The 12,313-nt window shown below is 41.7% G+C and overlaps 1 pseudogene; it reads left to right on the top strand.

Moving 5' to 3' along the window:
* Positions 1 to 3,029: 3,029 nt before the first annotated feature.
* Positions 3,030 to 11,202, top strand: LOC114205293 (eukaryotic translation initiation factor 2A pseudogene; annotated as a pseudogene).
* Positions 11,203 to 12,313: the final 1,111 nt, after the last annotated feature.

A 12,313-nucleotide genomic window follows, 5' to 3' on the forward strand; every position in this document is an offset into this window, starting at 1 on the left:
GGTTGTCAATCCAATGCTTTCGTATCAAACCATGTTCAGTGGAGTACAGGTATCTCACAAAGTATATACTGATTGTTTGAGGAGACTCTAGTCAATTTAGCAAGCAGATTGTCTGCAGAGAAGAAATGGAACCTCTCTGGATGGGAAATGGGGGTATGGAATGTATGGCAGGAGACTAGGGGTTGGTTTTCTGGAACACAGACCACGAGGCAATCAGAATCAGCCAGCCCCTCAGTAACCAGGAACTGGGATATCACATGGAATAAGGAATGAGATAACACCTGCAAGAAGATGTCCACTTACAAGCCTGAACCCTGTATTAGTGTGGGGGTGATTATTCCTCAAAGAGTGTGTGTGTATGCACGTGCGCACACACCCACTATATACATATAATTTTTTACTCATTTTTTTCCACTTAATAGTAGGTTTTGACCATCCTTCCCATTGCAAAGATATAGACCTAGCTCATCCTGCCTCAACTTCCAGGATAATTAGGAGTTCACTGCATGGCTGGGTCATTGGGTTGGTATTTCCTAGTTTATGGTACAGACGAGAGTCAGTGGAGGTTCCCTGTGCCCCTGATCACTCAGGCTCAGAGCCGGCAGGCACACCTTCCTTCTCCTTTGCTCCCGGGCTGAGCAAAGGGAAGCTGAGCAGGTCATTAGCGGGGTCCCCAAGGTCCTTCCTTCCAACCCTGCTTTCTGCATGGCCCCCAGCACTCCCAGCCCTGCCACTCTAAACTGGGTGGTCCTTCCCTCCCAGTGCTGAATCCTGGAAATCTGTAAATTACTGGTTCCAATGCCATCAGCTTCCTCTCACCCCAAACTTCCTTTGTATCTCAGGACTATTCATGGCACCATTTTCAGTCCTCCAATCCATTTGCAGACTTTTCTCAATTTCCTCATTTCAAAGGTCAACATATGGACCTAACTCACCATTGTGAAACCAGAAAATATGCATCCTTAAAGCAAGATGGGAAGATGGAAGCACTTATTCAAAGATTCATACCCTCAGGGCGCCTGGCTGACTCAGTCAGGTGAGCAACAGACTCTTGATTGTGGCTCAAGTCATGACATCAGAGCTCAGCGTGGGGTCTGCTTGAGATTCTCTCTCTCTCTCAAAATAAATAAATAAAATCTTTAAAAAAGAAAAAAAGACTCACACCTATGACAGACCATAATATAACTGGAGAATCTTAAGGACTGGGGTAGCAGAAAGAGCAGAGGGTAGAGGTGGGAACATTCTTTCAACAAGTATTTGCAGAGCACCTTCTGGGCACCACGGTTCTGCCAAGTGGCAGGGGACCAAGGGAGAGCGACAACCAGGTGCCAGAAGATGCAAGAGTTTGCATGGCCCATTTCTTCTGTGGTGTTAGGGTCTCCTGGAGAACTGTCTATGAGTGGCCCTAGTCACATGACAATCAGTGCCCCTGACCCAAGCTTGCCGTGCCACAGGCAGCAGGGGCCACGCTGGTCTGTCTTTAAGGAGCAGGAAGAGTAGCCACAGAGGGGAAGCACCTGGCCAGAAGAAAAAGCCCTGACAAGCACAAAATTTCAGTAAGACCCAATTTTTAAATAAAGTTATCAGATCAGAAATCCAAACAGTGAGCACTTAAGAACAGGGAGGTGCATAAAATAAGAAAGTGCTGTACTCAGCACTTTTTCAGATGGGTGAGAGTTATGGCCATTGTGCTTTTAGTGCCTGGGAAGGATTATAAATAGCCATGGAGAAGGGATTTTCCCATATGCTCTTTCAAATATGCACACACACACACACACACACACACACACACACACACACACACTTTAACACCGTGTTGTATTTTTCAGATGGTTTCAAATTTAAAACAAATGAATGACTCAGATGGAGATAATTGAATGTGCCAAGTTTTAACCCGCAATGAGTTACACCAAAGGAACTAAAAGCATGAATGTGTGAAGCAGCCTCAGGACACAAACCAGGACTCTGACCCTTGGAGAAGAGAGGGTTCCCATGGAGAAGACTTGTTTCACTAATTGCACAGAGCACCTGGCCACAGGATTATGAACACTGACCTTTCCTGGTATGCCCAGATGGCTCCTTCCATGGGCAGTGCCGAGTGCCCAGCAATGGAGAGAAAGGGCTCTGGAAAGTCCGCAGAGCATTCTTTCGTTTCGGTCTAAACCACAGACAAGGAAAATCAGAACTTTCTCACTGGACTCAGGGCCCCCCATGTTCTTTTCCAGTAAAAAAAAAAAAAAAAAAAAAATCAAACAGAGGTATTTCAGGATTCTACAGTCATGATGTCTTGACTGCCTACAAATGATTAATTCTTGTCCTGGCAGTGATCAAAGGAAATCTGTTTCTAAACAATGCTGCCACATGAACAGAATCAAGAAGAAAGATCTGGAAAAGGTGTTCTCTTGCCCGGGGGCTGCAACACATGCTCAGAGGGCATTTGCATCAGGATGACCAATAGAAATATGCATTTCTGCAACCATTTGTTTATTTCTTCTTCATTCAATAGCTATTTACTGAGCGTGTTGGGCACTAAGGGCTAGGGAAGGGACAAAAATGAATGCATTTCACAAATACATGTTGAACACTTATGATGTTTCCGGCTCTGTATCAGGGGCTAGGGATCACTCATGAGTAAGACCAGCCAGCTCCCTTACCTTATGGAGCTTGCCTTTTGCTGGGGAAAGACAGACAATGGGCAAACAAACACATAACTAAGCAAGATAATGACCAGGAAGGAAGTAATGACCAAGAAGGGCAAGGAGGTAGACATTTGGGAGAGGCCAATTTGAAAAGAATTGTATCGCCACTAAAACTTGAAGGTTAACAAGGCGGTAGTTACATAAAAAGCCAGGATGAGCATTTCAGCCTAGGGAACAGTGGAAAGTGGGAAAGGTCATGGTGTGTTCGCAGCACTGAAGGGACCCACATACTGATCTCTTCCATGTTAGTCAGATACCAGACTCAGCAGCAGTAGAATGATTTATGGCACGAGGGGCATCAAAAAATGAATATAACTTTTCCAGGAGAAGATGGAGGCGTCCATGCCCTTCCTGGCAGATGAGGGTACAGATCCAGTGGTAGTGATGTTCCAAGGCCGCAGGGTCCGTTCCTCTGGGGTTGATAAGGTTAGGACATGAAGGAATGAAAAGCACTGCTCTGTTGCAATAGTTAGAATGGATTCGACAAGCAAGGGACTTCCTACAATGGAGAACAACTGTTGCATTACCTTGCAGCAAATGAAGGAAGTGCTAGAATTTATTCAATTACCAAAACATAGCCCCATTTATGGTGAAATTTGGAATTCTAGTTTAACTGAGTTTTACACTATTTATGGTTCAATGCCTGCCAAAGGAATGATTTTCAACTTGAAACGTGATACTGTGTATGACCGCAGAGCTGGTGTTCTAATGTCTAACTTATTTAGTCCTCATGGCCATGTATTAAGGCTAGCTGGGTTTAAAAACCTGGCGAACAAATGCAGTCATGGAATGTTAAAAAATGCAAACCTATTTCTAAACCAGCAGCCTCTGATCCTACATATTTTGCTTGGTGCCCAGATGGGGAGCACATTTTAACTGCCATGCATGCTCCCAGGTTGGGTGTTAATAAGGTTGGGTACAGGGGGGCGGAGCAAGATGGCGGAGGAGTAGGAGACCTGGATTTCGTCAGGTCCCGGGAATTCAGCAGGATAGGGAACAAACCATTCTGAACACCTATGAACTCAACAGATCGAAGAGAAGAAGAGCAACAACTCTCTGAACAGAGAAGCGACTACTTACTGGAAGGTACGACGTGTGGAGAAGTGAATCCGAGGCGATATTCAGGAGGATAGACAGCAGGGAAGGGGGCCTCCGTTGGCCGCTTCTGGCAAGTGATAGAGCCGCGGAGCACAAAATCGGAACTTTTAGAAATCGGCTCCGCTGAGGGACGTCGCTGCAGTGGCTAAGTGGGGGGTGGAACCCTCATGGGACAGCGTGGTCTCAGAACTCTCGGGGTCACAGAAAGACCGGGGGTGACTGAGTGCAGCAGAGCTCCCAGGTATCAGAGCGGGGAAGCCGGCTGCAGAGACGGAGCTGAGGCTCGGGCTCTCAGCTCGGGGTTGCCATAAACTGTGATCCGCGGCCCAGTCGGGCCACTGCACCTCCAGCAGGGACCCAACAAGTGGCAGAGCCGGGGAGAGTCCCCTTCGTCCCCCGGGAGGAGCGGCGCGGGAGCGCACCGCAGGGATCTGCTGGGTTTGGAGACTCCACACGGGGTCGGGTGCCAGAGATAGAAACACTAGGTCACAGGCCAGGTGAGCACGGAGTGCAGCCGGAGACCGGGGAGACGGGAGTGACTGACTGCTTTTCTCTGGGGGCGCACTGAGGAGCGGGGCCCCGAGTTCTTGGCTCCTCCGGGCGGAGATTGGGAGGCTACCATTTTCACTCTCATCCTCCAAAGCTGTACCGAGAGCTTGCAGGGAACAAAAGCTCCTGAGAGCAAACCCGAGAAGCTTGCTTAGCCCGGACCAACAAGGGTGGGGCAATTCCGCCTCCGGCAAAGACATTTGGGAACCACGGCAACAGGCCCCTCCCCCAGAAGATCAGCAGGAACAGCCAGCCAAGACCAAGTTTACCGATCAAGGAGAACAGGAGGACTCCAGCGCTAGGGGAATACTGCACATAGAATTCATGGCTTTTTTACCATTATTCATTAGTTTTTCAAAGTTAATTTTTTAACTGGTTTTTCTTTGAATTTTTCTTTTTCCCTTTTTCAACCAACATCTTATCAATCCCTTTTAAAAAAAAAAAACATTTTTTTTTCATTTTTAGAGTCATATTTTATCCCTTCATAGTAGTTACCCTTATTTTTGGCATATATATGTATATCTATATAAGTTTTTCTCTCTTTAAGATTTTGATCTACAGTTTCTTCTAACAGATCAAAATATACCCTAAATCACTAGTGTATGGCTTTGTTCTAGTCTCCTGCCTGATCACATTCTCTCCCTTTTTTTTTCTTTTTCCTGGCTTTTTTTTTAAATCTTCCTCTTTCTTTTTTCAAACAACTTCTTATCTTCTCAATTCCTCTTATAAAATCTTTTATAATTTTCATCTTTACATTCATCTTCCATCCCTTCATTGTATCAACCCTTATTTTGTACATATATAAGTCTTTCTTCCTTTAAAATTTTAGGAGGCACTTTCTTCTAACAGACCAAAATACGCCCAAAATCTAGTGTGTGGCACTGATCTATGCACTAGCCTGATCATATTCTGTTTTTTCTTTTGTTTTGTTCTGTTTTTGTTTGTTTTTATCTTTATCTTTTTCTTTTTTTCTCTCTTTCTTTTTTCTTTCTTTCCCTTTCTTTTGCCCTGGTTTCAGGTCTTTTCTGATTTGTATAGAGTATATTTGCTGGGGACGTTGTTAACCTGTTAGCATTTTGTTCTCTCATTCATCTATTCTCCTCTGGACAAAATGACAAGATGAAAAAATCAGCTCAGCAAAAAGAACAAGAGGTAGTACCGTCTGCCAGGGACCTACTCAATACGGACACTAGTACGATGTCAGACCTAGAGTTCAGAATCATGACTTTAAAGATACTAGCTGGGCTTGAAAAAAGCGTAAAGTTATTAGAGAAACCCTTTCTGGAGAAATAAAAGAACTAAAATCTAACCAAGTTCAAATCAAAAAGGCTATTAATGAGGTGCAATCAAAAATGGGGGCACTAACTACTAGGATAAATGAGGCAGAAGAGAGAATCAGTGATTTAGAAGACCAAATGATGGAAAATAAAGAAGCTGAGAAAAGAGAGATAAAACAACCACAGGATCATGAGGGCAGAATTCGAGACATAAGCGATACAATAAGATGAAACAACATTAGAATAATTGGGATCCCAGAAGAAGAAGAAAGAGAGAGAGGGGCAGAAGGTATATTGGAGCAAATTATAGCAGAGAACTCCCCTAATGTGGGGAAAGAAATAGGCATCAAAATCCAGGAGGCAAAGAGAACCCCTCTCAAAATCAATAAAAATAGGTCAACACCCCAACATCTAATAGTAAAACTTATGAGTCTCAGAGACAAAGAGAAAATCCTGAAAGCAGCTCGGGAGAAGAGATATGTAATCTATAATGGTAGAAACATTAGATTGGCAACACACCTATCCACAGAGATCTGGCAGGCCAGAAAGGACTGGCATGATATCTTCAGAGCACTAAACGAGAAAAATATGCAGCCGAGAATACTATATCCAGCTAGGCTGTCATTGAAACAAAAGGAGAGATAAAAACTTCCAGGACAAACAAAAATTAAAGGAATTTGCAAACACGAAACCAGCCCTCCAAGAAATATTGAAAGGGCTCCTCTAAGCAAAGAGAGAGCCTAAAAGCAACATAGACTGGAAAGGAACACAGACAATATACAGTAACAGTCACCTTACAGGCAATACAATGGCACTAAATTCATATCTTTCAATAGTTACCCTGAATGTAAATGGGCTAAATGTCCCAATCAAAAGACACAGGCTATCAGATTGGATTAAAAAACAAGCGCCATCAATATGCTGTCTGCAAGAGACTCATTTTACACCCAAAGACACCCCCAGATTGAAAGTGAGGGGGTGGAAAACCATTTACTATGCTAATGGACACCAAAAAAGCTGGGGTAGCAATCCTTATATCAGACAAATTATATTTTTAAAAAAGACTGTAATAAGAGATGAGGAAGGACACAATATCCTACTTAAAGGGTCTATCCAACAAGAATATCTAACAATTTTAAATACCTACGCCCCTAACATGGGAGCAGCCAATTATATAAGGCAATTAATAACAAAAGCAAAGAAACACATTGACAACAATACAATAATAGTGGGGGACTTTAACACCCCCCTGACGGAAATGGACAGATCATCTAAGCAAAAGATCAGCAAGGAAATAAAGACTTTAAATGAAACACTGGACCAAATGGACTTCACAGACATATTCAGAACATTCCATCCCAAAGCAACAGAATACACATTCTTCTCTAGTGCCCATGGAACATTCTTCAGAATTGATCACATCCTAGGTCACAAATCAGGTCTCAACTGGTACCAAAACAAGGAGATTATTCCCTGCATATTTTCAGATCACAGTGCTTTGAAACTAAAACTCAATCACAAGAGGAAAGTCGGAAAGAACTCAAATAACATGGAGGCCAAAGAGCCTCCTACTAAAGAATGAATGGGTCAACCAAGAAATTAAAGAATTAAAAAAATTCATGGAAACAATGAAAAAGAAAACACAATTGTTCAAAATCTTAGGGATGCAGCAAAGGCAGTCCTAAGAGGAAAGTATATAGCAATACAAGCCTTTCTCAAGAAACAAGAGGGGTCTCAAATACACAACCTAACCCTACACCTAAAGGAGCTAGAGAAAAAACAACAAATAAAGACTAAACCCAGCAGGAGAAGAGAAATAATAAAGATCACAGCAGAAATCAATGAACTAGAAACCAAAAGAACAGTAGAACAGATCAACGAAACTAGGAGATGGTTCTTTGAAAGAATTAACAAGATTGATAAACCCCTGGCCAGACTTACCAAAAAGAAAAGAGAAATGACCCAAATCAACAAAATCATGAATGAAAGAGGAGAGATCACCACCAACACCAAGAAATACAAACAATTATAAGAACATATTATGAGCAACTTTATGCCAGCAAATTAGATAACCTGGAAGGAATGGGTGCATTAGAGATGTATCAACTAGCAAAATTGAACGAAGAAGAAATAGAAAACCTGAACAGACCTATAACCACTAAGGAAATTGAATCAGTCATCAAAAATCTCCCAACAACCAAAAGCCCAGGGCCAGATGGCTTCCCAGGGGAATTCTATCAGACATTTCAAGAAGAATTAATACCTATTCTCCTGAAACTGTGCCAAAAAATAGAAATGGAAGGAAAACTTCCAAATCGTTTGATGAGGCCACCATTACCTGATCCCAAAACCAGACAAAGACCCCATCAAAAAGGAGAATTACAGACCAATATCCTTGATGAACATGGATGCAAAAATTCTCACCAAAATACTAGCCAATAGGATCCAACAGTACATTAAAAGGATTATTCACCACAACCAAGTGGGATTTATCCCTGGTCTGCAAGGTTCGTTCAACATCCGGAAATCAATCAATGTGATACAATACATTAACAAAAGAAAGAACAAGAATCATATGAGCCCCTCAATAGAGCAGAAAAAGCATTTGACAACGTACAGCATCCTTTCTTGATCAAAACTCTTCAGAGTATAGGGATAGAGGGTACATAACTCAATATCATAAAAACCATCTATGAAAAACCTACAGCGAATATCATTCTCAATGGGGAAAAGCTGAGAGCTTTTCCTGACCCCTAAGGTCAGGAACGCGGCAGGGATGTCCACTATCACCACTGCTATTCAACATAGTATTAGATGTCCTAGCCACAGCAATCAGACAACAAAAAGAAAGCAAAGGCATCCAAATCGGCAAAGAGGAAGTCAAACTCTCACTCTTTGCAGATGATATGATACTGTATGTGGAAAACCCAAAAGACTCCACCCCAAAACTGCTAGAACTCATACAGGAATTCAGTCAAGTAGCAGGACATAAAACCAATGCACAGAAATCAGTGGCATTCCTATACACCAACAACAAGACAGAAGAGAGACAAATCAAGGAGTCGATCCCATTTACAATTGAACCCAAAACCATAAGATACCTAGGAATAAATCCAACCAAAGAGGCAAAGGACCTGTACTCAGAAAACTATAAAATACTCATGAAAGAAGTTGAAGAAGACACAAAGAAATGGAAAAACGTTCCATGCTCATGGATTGGGAGAAACAACATTGTGAAGATGTCCATGCTACCTAGAGCAATCTACACATTCAGTGCAATCCCCATCAAAATACCATCCACTTTTTTCAAAGAAATGGAACAAATAATCCTAAAATTTGTATGGAACCAGAAGAGACCCCGAATAGCCAGAGGAATGTTGAAGAGAAAAGCAAAGCTGGCGGTATCACAATTCCAGACTTCCAGCTCTGTTACAAAGCTGTCATCATCAAGACAGTATGGTACTGGCACAAAAACAGACACATAGATCAATAGAACATATATAGAGAGCCCAGAAATGGACCCTCAACTCTATGGTCAACTCATCTTTGACAAAGTAGGAAAGAATGTCCAATGGCAAAAAGATAGTCTCTTTTACAAATGGTGTTGGGAAAATTGGACAGCCACATGCAGAAAAATGAAACTGGACCATTTCCTTACACCACACACAAAAAATAGACTCCAAATGGTTGAAAGACCTAAAGTGAGACAGAAGTCCATGAAAATCCTAAAGGAGAACACAGGTAGCAACCTCTTTGACCTCTGCCACAGCAACTTCTTCCTAGAAACATTGCCAAAGGCAAGGGAAGCAAGGGCAAAAATGAACTATTGGGATTTCATCAAGATAAAAAGCTTTTGCACAGCAAAAGAAACAGTCCACAAAACCAAAAGACAACCAACAGAATGGGAGAAAATATTTGCAAATGACATATCAGATAAAGGGCTAGTATCCAGAATCTATAAAGAATTTACCAATCTCAACACCCAAAGAACAAATAATCCAATCAAGAAATGGGCAGAAGACATGAACAGATATTTTTCCAAAGAAGACATCCAAATGGCCAACAGACACATGAAAAAGTGCTCAACATCACTCGGCATCAGGGAAATCAAAACCTCAATGAGATACCACCTCACACCAGTCAGAATGGCTAAAATTAACAGCTCAGGAAACGACAGACATTGGCGGAGATGCGGAGAAAGGGGAACCCTCCTACACTGTTGGTGGGAATGCAAGCTGGTGCAACCACTCTGGAAAACAGTATGGAGTTTCCTCAAACAGTTGAAAATAGAGCTACCCTACGATCAGATGTTTATAGCAGCAATATCCACAATAGCCAAACTGTGGAAAGAGCCAAGATGTCCATCGACAGATGAATGGATAAAGAAGAAGTGGTATATACACACAATGAAATATTATGCAGCCATCAAAAGGAATGAATTCTTCCCATTTGCAATGAAGTGGATGGAACTGGAGGGTGTTATGCTGAGTGAAATAAGTCTATTAGAGAAAGACATGTTTCATATGACCTCACTGATATGAGGAATTCTTAATCTCAGGAAATAAACTGAGGGTTGCTGGAGTGGTGGGGGGGTGGGAGGGATGGGGTGGCTGGGTGATAGTCATTGGGTAGGGTATGTGCTATGGTGAGCGCTGTGAATTGTGCAAGACTGTTGAATCACAGATCGGTACTTCTGAAACAAATAATGCAATATATGTTAAGAAAAAAAAAAGAAGGAGAAGATAGCAGGAGGGGAAGAATGAAGGGGAGTAAATCGGAGAGGGAGACGAACCATGAGAGATGATGGACTCTGAAAAACAAACTGAGGGTTCTAGAGGGGAGGGGGGTAAGGGGATGGGTTAGCCTGGTGATGGGTACTAAAGAGGGCACATTCTGCTTGGAGCACTGGGTGTTATGCACAAACAATGAATCATGGAACACTACATCAAAAACTAATGATGTAATGTATGGTGATTAACATAACAATAAAAAATTTTAAAAAATAAGGTTGGGTACAAGCTTTGGCATTATTCCAGCCCTATCCTGGGAGCCATTTTTTGGATAGGCTATTTCTAGCAAAAACAATATCTTACTAAGCAATTAAAAGTGAAGTACCCGACAAAGAATCTAAATTTCCAGTGGTTGGTAGACTCTCAGCTTAAGAAATAAACCAATCACCATTTCCAAGCTCTCAGAGGAGACACCACTGCTAAATTAGAAATCACAACCAGGAAATGATAAGCCATTATCAAAAGCAGCTCTTAAAAATCAAAGGCAATATGAGGCTAAGAAAGCTCCAAAGCAGGAAGCAAGAAATAACAAGAACCAAGATTTGGCACCTACCCTGCCCCACAGAGCACACCCCGAAATACTACATCTGGAGACCCTGAGACAGATGAAAAATTCAAGACTCAAAGACCTGAAAGCAATTGGACCTTGAAAGAACAATCAGCAACAGAAACACAGAAATACTCTAAGTCAGAGAAATTTTAAGAGATATCATTCTTCTCCAGGAGCAGGAAGATCTGAAATTGGTTACTTTAAAGATTGACAGAGTTTATGCTAAGTTGTTAGCATAAATCAGTGGAAATACATCTTCTGTCTAAAACTCCGCAGAGCACCTGAATTTCACCTGCCCAACACGTACTCACGTTGTTTACTGCTCATCTATAACTCAACCATATATTCCATTGGAATATATGTGAAATTAGTTAATAATGTCCATTAAATTGGCTTTTCCTACATTTTAATACATGTAGAAAAGAGATGCAAATTTCATAGCTCAGCTCAAAGGACTGCAAGTCAAACGTCATTGTTATTCAGTGTCATTTACCATATAAATGAATAAAGACATTCTAAATTTTAAAAAAATGCAACCCATTAGATTGGATAAAAGAAGTCAGTGCAAAACAAGCAAGGTATACAAAAGTTCATTTCTGGGAGTGCCTGGGTGGCTCAGTCAGTTAAGCGTCTGACTCTTGATTTCGGCTGTGGTCATGATCTCAGGGTCCTGAGATAGAGCCCTGAGTTGGGCTCTGCGCTGAGCCTACTTAGAATTCTCTTTCTCCCTCTCCCTATGCCCCTCCCCCTCTCACACACATCCTTGCACTCTCTCTCTCTCTCTCAAAAAAAAAAAAAAAGAGTTCATTTCCATAACTTTAGAATGAATGTTAATTTCTTTCTCTTGAACTTGTATTCACTTACTAATTTGTTCAGGAGAAACTCAATACAGTAATTTTCTGAAAAACTGAATTGCTTTATGGTCCACTTCCTCCTGGAGCGTTTAAAGTCCCCATTATTCTATTTTTAAACCAAGACTCTATCCAATGAGGATCCCCAAAAGAGTCTGAACATGTGCATGGGTGTCATTTCTCATCACAAAAAGGAATTTAAGCAATCTCTTTGGTAGCCTGGAATGGTCAGAGTTGGAGCTGGACAAGGAATTCTCGTGTGCTGAGCCTCTCATTTATTTCTGTATGTGTATTTCTTGCCTCCCACAAGCTAAGCTTTGTCTAAACATAGTCAAGATAAATTTAAAAATCTCATGTGGAGTCTGTCGTGAAGGACATTGATAATATATGTGAAAGTTTCTAACAGGTAACTGAACTTCAAAAAAAAAAAAAGTAATCTAATTAAAGCAGTAGAACACAGAGAAGAGAATGCTCTGTAGCAAGAACAGGATCCAGAGAA

This window comes from Eumetopias jubatus, unplaced genomic scaffold, assembly GCF_037043125.1.
Source record: "Eumetopias jubatus isolate StellerSeaLion01/CBP00866 unplaced genomic scaffold, mEumJub1_p1.0 scaffold_17, whole genome shotgun sequence".
NCBI classification, from domain to species: domain Eukaryota; kingdom Metazoa; phylum Chordata; class Mammalia; order Carnivora; family Otariidae; genus Eumetopias; species Eumetopias jubatus.